Source organism: Grus americana, chromosome 5 (genome assembly GCF_028858705.1).
Source record: "Grus americana isolate bGruAme1 chromosome 5, bGruAme1.mat, whole genome shotgun sequence".
NCBI classification, from domain to species: domain Eukaryota; kingdom Metazoa; phylum Chordata; class Aves; order Gruiformes; family Gruidae; genus Grus; species Grus americana.
The window spans coordinates 47,240,051-47,254,515 of NC_072856.1; the positions used below are offsets into that span (position 1 = coordinate 47,240,051).

General features: G+C 40.4%; 1 protein-coding gene across 2 annotated transcripts in view; it reads left to right on the forward strand.

Annotated features, from left to right (window-relative positions):
- NRXN3 (neurexin 3) overlaps positions 1-14,465 on the forward strand; it is a 1,025,935-nt gene that overhangs the window by 493,053 nt on the left and 518,417 nt on the right. The gene's annotated exons all lie outside the window — the stretch shown is intronic.

The window sequence follows — 14,465 nt, forward strand, 5'->3', positions numbered from 1 at the left end:
TAGCTTGAGAACCTGAAAATGCATATTTGAAGTTAGATGCGCATACTGTGCAAGTTTATCACTGGTTCTTAGAACAGCATGCTCAGTGTTGATCATGTCATCTAAAGGCACACTCTATTAATAAGCTTTAAGAAAAAAGAAGAAAAAAAGCAAGTTTATTCTAGTAAAATAAAGGGTTAAGTATTTAGAAAAGAATTTGAAAACAGTTGTGGGACAGAAGCTTCTGAAATCCCAATTTATAAGCTTTTTTCAAAACTCTTTAAAAAAGCAATTTCATATTCCTGAATTAGGTTTCTTATTCTCCTGTGCCTAATGTTAGTGTTACATACACCCCTCAGATTTGCAAAGAGATCAGTCAAATCAAACTTTAAATCTCTGCCTGCCACTTTAGCTCTCTGTATGGATTTCCTTCCATATTTTTTTCACAATTTGTCACTTAGCTAACAGAGTTGGAATTTTCTTCTCCAGAAGGCAGCTGTGGAGGATAACCGTCTGAGTGGTTGCTTCACTGTTCAGAGTCCAAGTAGAGGATTCTTTTGCTACTCTTGTCTGCCTTTCTGCTTCAGAAGAAATGAACCTAAGAATTGCTTCACTTGCATATTTACTGATCAGCAGTAGAGAGAAGCCTGATAAAAACAGCACTAAATTGTTTAAGAATGATTAAGTTCAGACGGCATGGGTGCATCCTCCTACTTTGCAAACTAAATGGAGCACTTGATGTCAGCTTGTTCCAGCACTATGAAGAGGCTAAATTTGATCATGACTAAAAAAAAAATTAAAATCTGTGTTTTCTGTCTCCTGCTATACATGTTACCAGTTTCAGGGGATCCTATTTCAACTTTTCTCTGACATCATAGGATCTGTTCCTGATTGCATGAATGGAGTTTGTAAGTTATCTTATATGAAGAATAGGAAACCATTTTTGTCAGCTGGGCAGATGTGCTGAGGGACCTTAAAAGCTGAGAAGATTCAGCAAGGAAAGTGACTTGAGGCATGAATATATGTGTGTGTGTATACACATATATAAAAGAGAGTAAAGGAGCAATCCTTCTGTGTCACAGCTGAAGTATTTCTCAATTTTCTGGGAGCATCTCTGGATGAGAAGGAAGGATTTTCACTGTTTAGATGAAGGAAATTTAATGTTCATTGACAATAGCAATGAATAAGGCAATTCTAAAACAACCCAGCAGTTAAAAAAAACCCCCAAACATAATTAACCCCCAACCCCCCAAAAAACTATGTATCTGCATTGTTTCTAATGATCTGATGCTTTCTGGTGATGTAGGTACGTAGAAGAGGCAGATTATTTCCTTATACCTTCTGCTGCCTTTCTAGTAATTACAAAACATTAGATGTAGTCAATCAGAAGGCAAATGTTCTAGGAATGTCTTCCCTCTGCCCACCATCAATCCCTTTGCCTCAGTTCACAAAATAAATTATTCTTTCTTTGAGTAAGGACTTAGTAATGGAATGACTTGCTGTCATGAAGGTTAGTTCTAGATATCTCTAGAAGCAGATAGAGCCACTCATCGTGGCAAATAAACCCCTTGGCTCTATGGTACCCATGCATTCTAACTTCACTGAAGATAAAAGGTTATTTTGTGGATGAACATTGGACAGCGATGAATATTGTCTGAATGTAGAGAGAAGATAGCACTACACCTTTGCCTAAGCTGTTCCTGAAGCTCTAGCAGTATGCAGTAAGTAGCTGGAGATCTGTTTAATTCTACATAGGTTGAGACTATTCCTCTCTGGTTTCCTTCAGCTAGTTAGATATGCTGCCTTGAGACTGTTTTTATTTCCTTGAAAGGATAATATCACAGTGCGATGTATTTCCTTCTCAGGGCTGATGCAGCCCTCTCTTCTGAAGTACAAATTCAAAGTGTTAGCTTGGGGGTACTTCCCTTCCCTACTTCTTGTGTGGGGATCTCTGTCCCTGAGCAACCTTGGAGAGCTGCTGTTCCTCTTAATTTCACAGTCTTCCTCTTCCTGTCAGGAGAGCACCCTATTGCTGATCAAGTGCCAAGCATTTGCTGTGTTATTTGGTTAATGTGATGGATGCCTCTTTCTCTGCCTTTTTGGAGCCAAAATGTGCGATTGTAAGTTAGAAGGTGATTAATCTTTCCTAATGGGACTCTTTGCTGCAAGCAGGATCTTACCCACCGCGTCTTCATTAGCCTCGACCAAAGCCTGCATTACCTCAGATTAGGTAATTGGTCATTTATAACACAGGAGGAGGGGGGAATGGGCTTATGAAAAAGTGTCAACTAGATTAAGGGCATTAAAATTTAATTCCTGTTATCCAAGAATTCTGGGAGGCAGCATTTAATCAGGCATGCAGTTGAAAACCTCCCATCACCAGAGGATTCAGTCACAGTGAGAATGGTCTTACTCAGCTTGTGGAAGGAGGCGTGTAGTAATAATTGATATGGCCTCTGCATGTACTGTGCTATGAAACGGTCAGTTTAGGGTTATTTCTGTATGTTTAGAAGGTCTTCAAATTTAGCCAGTGGGACAGAGTTTGCAACCTGAAACTACACACTCTCTTACATTGGTTAGCTGAAGAAGCAGTGAAGTTGGTTTTCTACCATAAAACATCATCTGCTTCTATACTTTCTCAGGAACACTCTTGTCCAGGTAGCTTCTCCATGGCCTGTTGACTGAATATCCCAGAGAACATCTACTGAGGGTCTAGAGCTTTCCAAGCACTTTTGCTCCCAGTGTTTAGAATATCTTCAACTGCCCTGATAATATGGACTGTAGCAATGGCTGTCAAGAGGGAGTTGCTAAATGAGATACAGTCTTTGTGGCAAATTCCCATTTTTTTGTTTGGCTTGGTGTTTTTGATCCCAAAATAATGATAAAATGTTGTATATGGCATGTTCACAGGCAGTAAACACGATGCAGCCATCATTAAGGAATGAAGCAAACAGGTCAAGCCATGTAATTCTGCAGTATTTCTCAGAGTCCATGAAAATTATTTTCCTGCTGTGCTGTAACACTTTTGGCACATACACATATCGGAAAGATCAAACATTTACAAATGTCTATGGGCCTGAAAAAGACTTGACTGTGTCCTAGTCATAAAGAACGGAGACAATGTGTGATGATAATATTCTTAGCTGTACTGGTAATCTTGAGATCCATCCTTGTTTTCCTTTTATGGAAAACCCTAGTAAAAGTAAACAATGAGGGAGAAAAATAATAGGCCTTTTGATAAAGGTATTGCATGGCCAGAAGAGGAAAGTGCATCTTCCATTGGCTGGTGGTCAGCAGGAGGGTTGTCTGATGTGCAGCAATGTGTTGAGAAGTTTTCCTGAACCCAGGAGCCCCTGGGATTTTTGAAGAGTTTTATTTTACAAGTTCTAAATGAAATTACACGTACTGTTTGCACTTGCCCCTTTTCTGTGGCTTTCTTATTAAGATAATGTAAAAATTCAGCTCAAGCCTTCTTCCCAGGTTTGGCTGCTCCAAAAGTCCCTCCTTTAGAAGCTGTCTTGCTTCACGCTTCAGCAGAGTCCAGCCAGAATGGTTCTCCATGTAGTTGTTCTGGGAGGTCAAGGTATTTCAGAATTGTACTTTTGCTATGTTGGTGGTGCTATGAATGGATTTCAGTGTGAAATGCAGAGAAGCAGAAGGCTGCAAGGGACCTGAGGAGTCATTGTCCCTGGTACTGTGCTTTGGTAGGGAACCATATTTCATAATACCTTTCAGAAATACATGAAGCTTTATCCCTCAATTAGAGCAGCTTTTTGCCCCTGTTCCCTGTAAAGGCTTTTTAAAAGCTTCATTGCCCTACTGATTAGAAACCTTTGTCTAATTTCCAGTCTAAATTTATTCTTTGGCAGTTTATAACCATCTGTTCTTGTACCAGTATTGTCCTTTAGTTAAACAGTCATTTCCACTCCTCAGCTATTTCTACCCCCGGGTATTTGCGCACAGCAAATGTATCCCCTCTCAACACTTATTTAGCTGGTCTGAACAAGCCAAGCTCTTTTAATATTCTTTTTATCAGATAGGCTTCTCAGTCCCCTGGTAGCCTTTCTCTGCATCTGTTTCAGTTCATTTTTCTTGACCAGTATTGTATGTGCATTGGCATTTGTTCATGTTTAGAAAACACAGGCATGATCTTTTGAAAATGTTTTTGTGTTTTTTCTCATTATTGCGTGGAAGTATGACTCTTATCCAAATTGTGCTACTGGTTTTCCTGGCAAGTTTTACCTCCTTTGATGCTCAGGAAATAGGGCTAAATGATGGTGGTAATGCCTGTGCAGTGCTGGCACAAGACTAAATGAAGGCTTGTTTATATGTGATTATTCTCCCAGCATTTGCACAAGCAGCTGCAGATCACTGCTGCTGTGCTGTTCAGAGGTGCTTGTGGTGCCTGCCTGGTCTGGCGGAGTTGTTTCTTGGTAAGCAAACCTTGGTGAAACCGGCTGATTTGGTTTACACTGTAGAGTTACTCTTATGGGGGTTACATAGAAACCTGCCACATAGGCACATTTGAACTAGTCAAACCCCCATGTTGGTCAATGAAGAACAACAGAATGCTCCAGGGCCTGAATCATCTAATTCTAAAACAGATATCTTTTAAACCTTGCTACTGTTTATTGCTTATGAACTAAACTTATGAACATCCTTATAATTAGGATGATGTGTTCTGTTAGTTGATTAAACCCACCTTTGTACTGTTTTTCCTAGCCTGTATTGACAAAATGGAGCTAATAACAGTTACATGTATTTCAGGTATGTGGTAAGGAAAAGAAGAAAGGACTGCAGGGCCATTCAGGGTTTCAAAACTGTATAAGACAGGTGGGGGAAAAGCAGAGAATAAGAGAATAAGAGTCTGCTTGAATGATTGCCTGTGGGAAGATCTTGTCTTTGTCAGCAACTAAAAGATTATTCAGTCTCTCTCTTTGGGAAGTTGAGGGCATGTCTTGAGAAAAAATGGCAAAGAAAAGCAAAAGGAAGAATAAAAACCTGCAACAGCTCCAAGGGGTTGGAGGACTCCAGGGTGAATGTGGTCTCAGAGTATGTGCTCTTTGGCATCCTGGTGAAATCCAGGGGTTTGTTTTTTTTTCTGTAGAACACCAACAATTACCTCCTCTTTTTTTTTTTTTTTGGCCCTATTTTCCTGCACCTCTCCACAATGGATCAAATGATTATCACTTCTTTTGACAAGTTTGGTAGCAAGTTAAGACAGAACAGATTCAGAATGTTAGGGGCTCTTGTCCCTTCTCTGAAAGGGCATACAAAAGAAATCTGACGTATGGAGGGTACCTCAGAAGTTTGCTGTAATGCTGAACTTATTCCCTGGAAACAGATCTGCAGCATGAGCCAGTTCTTCCCAGCAGTGCAGCAAGAGGATTTTTTTTTTTACAGGATTGGGGAGAGACAGATGAAGGATAACAAGCCAGGAGATGAGCTGATGTGCCTTTATTTTGGCCCTACACCATTTCAGAGAAACAGAATAAGGTTACTTGTCACCCACTTCATTAAAAGAAGGGAAGTCTCTTAAAGGAGCCTCATCTGTTGAGAGATAGTGTGGATGCTAATGAGAAGGAAGACTGATTAGGAACTGTCTAGTAGCTAATCTACTGTTTACTGGTATAAATGAGTAGAATTTAGGGAGTGACAGATAAAAACAAGCAACACATGGCATGAGCGTAAATGGTTCCCGAGACAAGTCCTGAACTTCTAAGGATGGCAAGAAGTGTTGGGAAGCATTGGACTGTTGAAGGAGAAGGGGACCTGAATGAGTGGGCATATTGCTTGATTTCTTTGATTATTTCTCTCTAGTCTGCCCAAATGGAACTTGCATCAAGTGCTAAGTATATCATATTTGGAGTGTGGAAATGTTCCTGCCTAGTAGGGAAAATCTGCTGAATAACCAAGCCCCTAGAAGGGGGAAAAAAATGTGAATACTATAGAATATGTGGGATTTTAAGGTGTTTATGGTGTTGTCCTATGCCAAAACATAAGCAGTGTGACCTCAGTCTAAAGAACAGGAAACCATTTCTTGTATGTAGTGCTTCTGAGATATTGAGGAACTGTTTACAGAATTAGACTGTATAGATGTACAACCCTTTATAAAGTAATTGTAACACTTTTACACTTCACGATTAGTTTTTATAGGCTGTGATAAATAAGTACAAGTATACAAGAAAAAGGGAAAGACCTAACAATAAGTCTTAAGAAAACTCAATAATCATGGTTTTTTTAATATATAAGCTTTTCCACAGCATTGCTGAAATCCCAGAGCAGCAAAATGATCTCTTTGCCCGCAAAGTACCACCTTTTATAGAGTTGCTTTTTCTTTACTGCTTGGCTGCTAATAACTGTGTGGCTTTCCCTTTACTGTTATATGAGATCCAGGATTCAAAATGGACCAGTCTTGTTTTTCAGCCTAATTTGAATGAAATGTTAAACACAGGTGAATGTCACTGGTGAGTAAAAAAGTCACAGTAATTTGTTTTTTAATGCTATTGTCATAGTATCATTTGGTACAAGGAATGACTCATTTCAAGTACAGTTATAGCATTGGCTTTTCCCCTTTAGCAATCTCTTTTGTGTTATTTTGTTTTTCTTGGAGGAATTTAATCTTAATGTCGGAGCCATGTGACATTTATGGCCTTTCTGTGCAAAGGGAGCTAGTAATCAGCACCCAGGTTCTGCTCTGGCAGACTAGGCTGTTGTTCTGTGTGATGCTTTTCTCATTGTGCAGTTTTCCACGCTTAAGGAATGAGATTCCCAAGTTCCCTTGCCTAGCCAAAGTGTGGGATCATTGCATGTGCTCTAGGACCTGACGCTTCCTTCCTCTGAAGCTCCCATTATAATTTACATCTGCCAGATAGAGGCGTTAAAGTTTAGCCAAAATGGAGCAGATGTAGTCATTTTCAGAGACATAAAATACCAGGGGTGAAGTATTGGAAAGACTCCATGAGTCTTTCAGTAACGTGTGATCACTGGTACTTGTGCTCCTGTAGCACCTTTCATTGCAAAGTGCTTTTTAGACTAGCTACATACCAGGATAATTCTCCATATCTTTGGGATGGACTATGCCAGCTTTTTAACAGCATGTAGCCACTGCCACTCACACAACTTCAAGAAACAACTGAAGGACAATTCCACACCATGCTAAAAGCAGAAGAATTCAGGGAGGCAAAATATATTTGGTCATGCTGGAACTGGCTATGCCCTCTCTTTTGTTGCTAGCAGTTCTGCAAGGTTTTAGGAGACCTGCTGTTGTATTATTAAGACATGTTTTAAAATAAGCCTTTCCACCCTGAAGTCCAATGAACTGGTGTGAATAGTGTATGACAGAAATGTACACAAACATAAACCAGAAATGTATGTAAACATAAGACCATTCAAAAGACTGATACAGTATTGGAGTGCTGCATCTCCAGTACTGGCTCATCAGTGATCAATTCAGTACTGTGACCAGCACCAGCTGGACCACTCGGGTTCTTTTGCAGCATCCTGGAGGGAATGCAGTTTGGGAGTATATACTTGCTCCCTGAATGAGCAATAGAAGTAGTTTCTTGACTCTATTTTTCAGCACCTCTTTTCAGAGGTGATCTGATTTTTGGTAATATCTTCATGAAGTTAGTTTGGGGTAAGAATCTTAGTGAAGCAAAGAGCTGATTAAAACTCATGAGCTAACATAACTAAAGCAAATAAATGTCTTAGTTAACATAAATTTAGCTGTTTCTCATAAACTCAAAGAGGCTTTTCTCTTTGTATGCAGAATGGAAAAGCCACCTTGCATTCCACGAAATGATTCTCCTAGCCTTTCTGAGCTTTTTAGGATTCTGAAGTCCCATGCATTTCTGGTTTTATATCCAGAAGTGCCTCCTTTGACAAGGGGCTGCTGCTTTTCTTTTCCGAAACATTTTTCTCAAGTTATTCACAAAAAATAAGATTTTTATCCCTAATAGAGGATGCAGTCATACATTAGCAATAGCCAGTGTTCAGATACTTAGCTCAGAGATCACATCTTGATTTGAGCACATTTTATTTGAACCTGTTGTCTTACTAAACCTACAGCTAAAAATCTCTTTAGTTCCTTCTAGTAGTTTCTTACTAGTTTGGGGGTTTTTTATTTCTTTTGTTTAGCAAAATATAAATACTGGTCATTTCCAGAGATCTTCGCTTCAAGACTCAAGCTTCTTTCCATAACCTATTATAACACTTTAACATATACTAGTGCCAGAGGACTATACAGGCAAATAGTAAAAGCAGTCCCTGCACAGAGACGCTAAATCTTCTGTGCAACTTTAACTCTGTTCAACTGTTGAGCTGCTGTAGGATCATGCTTTGAGATGGCTTATTCATAAAGGACAGCTATGGTCACACTGATGGCCTGTTCTGATGATCTGTCCTCTGAAGCTGTTGGCCAGAGCTTGGTGTGGACTGGAGAGGTTGGTTTGTTTGTAACAGACCAGGGGCGTAGGTTTGTACAGCGACAGTCAACCCAGGAAGAACAGGTGGGCACTGACAGGGCAACAGCACTGTGCTGTGATGTTGGGATTGAAAGATAAAGTGATATAGAGGGAGGCAAAATGTAAAGCATGATTTTTGGGGGAATAGGAGAAGCAGTGAGAAGATTTCTGAAGACGTAAAAACTAAGCGACAACAACAGGGGTGCAAAACACTTTGTTATCATTTATAAAGAAGTTAAAACAAGGGGTGGATAAGGACATATAAATTGGTAGCAGATTGTGGTTTATGGTAATGACAGTCCCAGAGGAGTGTCTTTCTCTTGGTGACATTGAAGTAAATTGCATTACTCAAGATGTATACTAAGGATGGATAATGAGATGTGTGCATGGGAAAGAAGAGACTGCTGCTTTTATGATGGTACCAAATGACTGAGATGAGTGTATATGTGTGTCTGTGCATGCGCATTCAAGAGGGGATGCAGGGGAGGGAGGTGGTCAACAGAGCAAGATGGGCTGAACGATATCTATTCAAAAGCCCTGTAGTTGAACTTGCTAGGAGAAAGGGACTTAGGTCGTAAATATTGACCTAAACGTTCTTCCAAACTGAAATTAGGCTTTAAATTACTAAAGCTTTGCCTTACCTTTATCTGAACAGAGATGCTTATTATGTTGTATTGATGTTTTGTGCTTTGAACTGCAATTGCATGTGGAAAATGTCTGGAAAGCTGTTTTTGTGAGGCTGATGACTGGAAAATCCTGGGTAAAGTTTATAGCCTGGATGTTCAGGCTGGAACAGATTGGCTGTGGCTCAGAATTGAACCACTCCCCCTATCCTCACTACTCCATAGTCCTGTGTGCCTGAAATAAAGGAAATGCTGATGGCTGGAGAGCACCCATATCTATGCTCTCCTCAGTATGCTAGGGTAGCACAACTTGTACCGGAGCTTTCAGAATAGATCCATTGTTCATCTAGCCATTGATCCTGACTCTGTGATGCACCAGGTTTGCCTGATGGCCTGCTTACTCTGGCAGAAACTTCAGAGACAATGCATTTCTTGCACTGAACTTGACGCTACTCATTATTGCACCTTATTGCCATAACTGTGCTTTTAAGTGGCTTTTGAACAAAAAGCTTGTATTTTGTTTTTGGTGGCAATGCGTTTGAACATTTTCTTTATACTAGTTTATCAAGGAGCTCTTGGATAATTTGTCACTTAGAAATCACAAAGAAAATGGATAACAAGATACTTGGAATATTAAATCCATGTTCACGTACAATCAAACTATTTACCAGCTGAATAATGTATATGCTGTGCCAGGGAAAAGGCCAGGGCTATGGCTTAACTGGTATAAACTGTCTGTGTGTCTACAGAGAGAACTGCAGAAGAGACAGTAGTTGTAGGCATGTAGCCATTTACATCCAGAGACTGACCTGCCGTGGCAAAGCTCCCTCTTGGATCTGGCCCATTGAATGGAGAATGGTGCTTGAGTGCTGGTGTACATACCACTGCTCACTGAAAAGGAGAAGAGAAGCAGTAGAGGCCTGAGAGCGTAGCAGTTGTGATATCTGCAAATCATATAAACAGGTGCAGTGGGGATGCCTTCAGCTACAGTAGGGAGGAGGGAATGTCATTAGCATGTATCTAAAATGTAGGATGCTGGCATGTCAAGTGCTTTAAGCAAAGATGTCACTCTACTAGTCTGGACCAGCTGACCAGCTGTGTACTGTGCCACTCAGGGATTCTTGCATTAGACATCTAAACGGCTACTCAACTCTTGAATTACAATCCTTTTTGGCTATGTGAAAGGGAAATGTATACCAGTGCCATCCTCAAGGGTGTTCAGCAAGACCTTGCAAGAAACCCCAGGCAGCTGCTATGAAAAAGGAGAGTGATGCTCTGCATATCTTTCACTGTTCCTCCAAGTTTTTAAAATAACTTGGTCTTTTTTCTCTTTATCCTGAACTTTGGGCAACTGTCCATTCTTTAAACAGGCTTGGGTTTGGGTAGTGGTTTTTTTGGGTTGGGTGGTTTGTTGTTGTGGGTTTGGTGTTTGGTTTTTTTTTATTATTGGGGTTTTAAGATGGTAGTCTCTTAAAGGAAAGTTTTTGTCAGTGGAATAACTGTGCTCTTAAATTTTTGATGAGAGGGATTCCTAGTTCAGATTTCTAAACCTTTGAGAAGCATCTGAATACATGGAAGAAACTGGCTGATATTTAGGCACACCACTGCCTTTTGGGCATGTGTTCCTTGGTCATTCTTTCCTATTGCCTTCTTTTCCCAAAAGCAATGAGGAACTTTACCTTGAAGAAACGCGTCATCTTAAAGCTGACTTGTTCCTGAGAGCAGCGAGGGAGTCTTTGCCAACACTGGCTGGAGTAAATTCGCTCAGTCTGATGGCTGAGGAAGGCATGGAGGATTTATAACTTATTTGAGTTCCCATACATCATCCTCTGTGTCGCTTGCTTATGATGGCCCTGCCAAAAGATAAAGAAGTGCAGGACGCTCAGTACAGGCCATGGTGACAGGCCAGGGACAAATGTCTCTGTTGGGTAAATTGATTTGAATGGTTCTAGTGAAATATCAGGCTGTGCTGAAAATATGATTTGGTTTAATGATCCTGCTAGCTTTGTATCCTGGTGGAATTCCAAATGCAGGAAAAGTTAATTAAAGTCATCTCTGTGTGTATTTTGTCTAGAATAGCAGGACATGGATTTTTTTTTAGACATCTATGTATGCTAATCTTGTACTCATATCTTATCTATCTAAATACAGTCTTGTATTATTTCTAATGTAGTGAAATTGCCATGAGGCTGATAAATATCAGTTGTAATTTATAGGGTGTTTATCCAGGTAATGGTGTACAGAATACTTTTTACAGCCCCTAGAGTCTAAACAAGCAGAGACCTAGAGGCATAAAAATGCATTATGAAAAAGCAGAAAACAAACTGTTTTATTTTCTGCAGGTAAAATTTAATGGACATAAAACTTAAGATGGTGTTAAGAATGTGTTGGTTTTTTCTTTTTTCTTTTTTTTTCTGTGAACAATGAATGCAGAGCTTGAGAAAAAGTGGCTGGCGTGAAGACTGTTTAATTAAATTTTTCTGAAGCAGAATACCTTGTTTGCTTTTTACTGTTGTCATTATGTCCCCAGTGAGTCTGAGCCAGCATTTCCCCCCCAGCTGCGAGACGTCTGACAGAGAGGGGCTGAGAATGAGGCCTGCACAGAAGGGCAGCCTGCTGGCTCTGCAAGCTGTGCCCGCGGAGTGGCTGGCACCCAGCTGCTCCTCAAGGCTCTCACCGCTTTTAGATGCTCTGTGGTGCCCATCAGGCCTTTTGATCACTTTAGGCTTTAAGGAAAGTTAGCTGCTCCATGCCAGCACATCTCACTACCTCCTCTGTTAAGAGAACATCTCTGTACAGCCCTTCAGAGCAGAGAGGTGTTGGATATATAGCCGTCCTTGGGCTGGTGGTTGGTCTTGTCTCAGTGCTCTGCAAGGCACCAGGTTTGAAGCCATTCATGGCTCTTCTGCAAGGGAGTGCAATTTGAGGAGCTTTCTTTTATGTGTGTCAATTAATAGATTTCTTAATGCTGCTGGAAAATTGCTAACTGTTATAACTCCTGTAATTGTGGTTAGGGAGGCTGAGGCATGGGGCAGGAAGTGACCTTTTGCTAAGTTCACTTGCCACATAATAGAGAGGCAGGCCGGGAACCCAAGATCAGTCCATCTCCCTTTTTCACCAACGTATACGTGACACATGTTCTTCCTGGTCATAAGAACCAGGAAGATGTTCTGCATCTGGTATTTTAGTAAGGCCATGGTTTTAGAAAGCACTAGTAGCTGGCAAATCAGTTTCAACCTTTGCTTTTTGAGACAAATCTCTTATATCAGCCTTTTCCTTCATACAGCTTCCCCATCTACTTCTGCCTGTAAATGAAGATCTGGGTTGGGATCACTATTCTTTTCTGGCTCAGCAGTCTTAAATTGCAGGTCTCTCCTGCAGTGTGAGGGTTGAGATGCCTTTTAGGACACTGCCAGGAAAGCCTGGAGCGTGCAGACTTGAGAACAATCCAGCAAGAACTTGTTAGACCTCAGACTGAAAATCATGTGTTCTCCCTCCTAATCTGTCATTTCCCATCAGTACAATTATACAGGAGATTATCCGTAGCGGAACTGAGAATGCAGAGGGCTTTGGCCAGTGGGCCATGGATAATTGGGGGAAGCATTAGTGCAGGGCTCAGTCTCCTGTAGCCAGCAGTGGTGACAGGTGGCATGACTCTGTGGCACCGTGTTGTGGCATGGAGACACAATGTCAATCAATCATGTTTTATTGCTTCAAATTTTCTCAGAGCTGTAACATAACAAAATAAAACCACAGTACTTGCTATACATGAACAATAAAAATACAAGAAATGCATCGCAAATTGCCAAAATTGCTGGCCCAGCAAATGTTCTATTAATACATAGTAGAGAGTATTCTGAATTCAGGCATGGTTCTGAGATGAGACTTCATTCTACAGCCCAGCTCTATCACTGGCCCAGGTGCAGGAGTCTCACATTAGCCATACTCTCTTTTCTTTTAAAGATGCTGCATATTCTTTTCAGACCTCTGGACCATAATTTGAAGACTTCTGCTTGATGAAATTTTTCCATTCTTTTCCCAGTATAAAGAATCCACAGGGCAGTGAATGACCAGATCATCCTGTAACTAGTTGTTTCCATCATTTGTTCAAAAGTAGTTAGTGTGAGGATTCATTGTCTGATTATAAACTGATTTAATTAAATACAAATTACAGTTTTTAATACATTTCTGGATTGGATGGACACTAGCATGTAATATCAGGGTCTTTCAGGTGTGAATACTGTTATTAAAGTATAATTTTTCAACCCTAGAGGTGGCCACATTTTAACAATTGCGACTTACGCTACAACTCTACCTCATGGGGACATTTGATTGCTGATGTTTCCAAATACATTTTAATATCCTTTGAAAAATGTAAAATAGTGCAAAGTATCTATTCATAACAATAAGTATGTTATGGTGGCAAGTGTTCAGTTTAAGCAAAATCTTATTCAAGTTGTTTGCAGTAGGAGTGCCACTTTGAGAGCTTGGAATAAATAATGTAGGGCCTTTTTATTAACTATAATTAATGGCTCTTGTCATAGTCCAGATTTCCTCATTACTTCTTTGGAAAAAGCTTCATTAGGTTTTTAGGAATATGTGGCCAGAGACAACTGATATTGGTGTCTGATAACTAATAAACTTACAAAGTAGACCTGATCTGTGCTCTTTCTTCCCCTGCAAAGGTGTGCTGAGATTCTGTTATCTCTTCATCACAGCACTGGTGGGTCTTCCCCACATAAAGCTAATTCTTCAATAAAGTGAAGGAGGAAAAAGCCTGTGTTTCAGCATAGGACCATGGTGTTCTTGAGGGGTCAGTGTGGGAGCTGATATCGCTTAATGCCTTCACTATTACCAGAGGTGATAGGATGGAATAATCTCTCTTGTTAAGTTTGCAAGTAACACTGGATAGTGGGAGCAATCGATATGCCAAATGTCAGGGCTGCAATTCAAAGGGACTATCGTGACCTGGAGAAATGGGTTGCTAAAAGCATTAGCCACCCTAAGCACTGGGTGGTTGGGATAAATTTGGAATCTTGTTAGCAGCTGAGAATGGGGAAGCAATAGAAAAGCTAAAACATCCACTGCACTTCCTGCAGGTCCAGAGTAACTTGGCAGGAGTACAGGTTTGATGGTGTTCTCCACTCGTTGTCCTTGTTTCTATCGCCTGCGCAGCATCAAATAAAAAATGTGAAACTGCCAGATTTATGGCATAAGGCAAATCCACATCTTAGCTACAGCACCCCTCTTTTTGCTTCTATACAGATGGCTTTATGAGGCTTCAAAGAATAAGATTTGAAACAGTCAAACCAAGCACATCACATGTGGGTTTTGTTCTCTAATTTTGTTTCCCCACTAGAGGCAGCACAGAAGGTGGAGTAAGTTTGATGATCTCTAA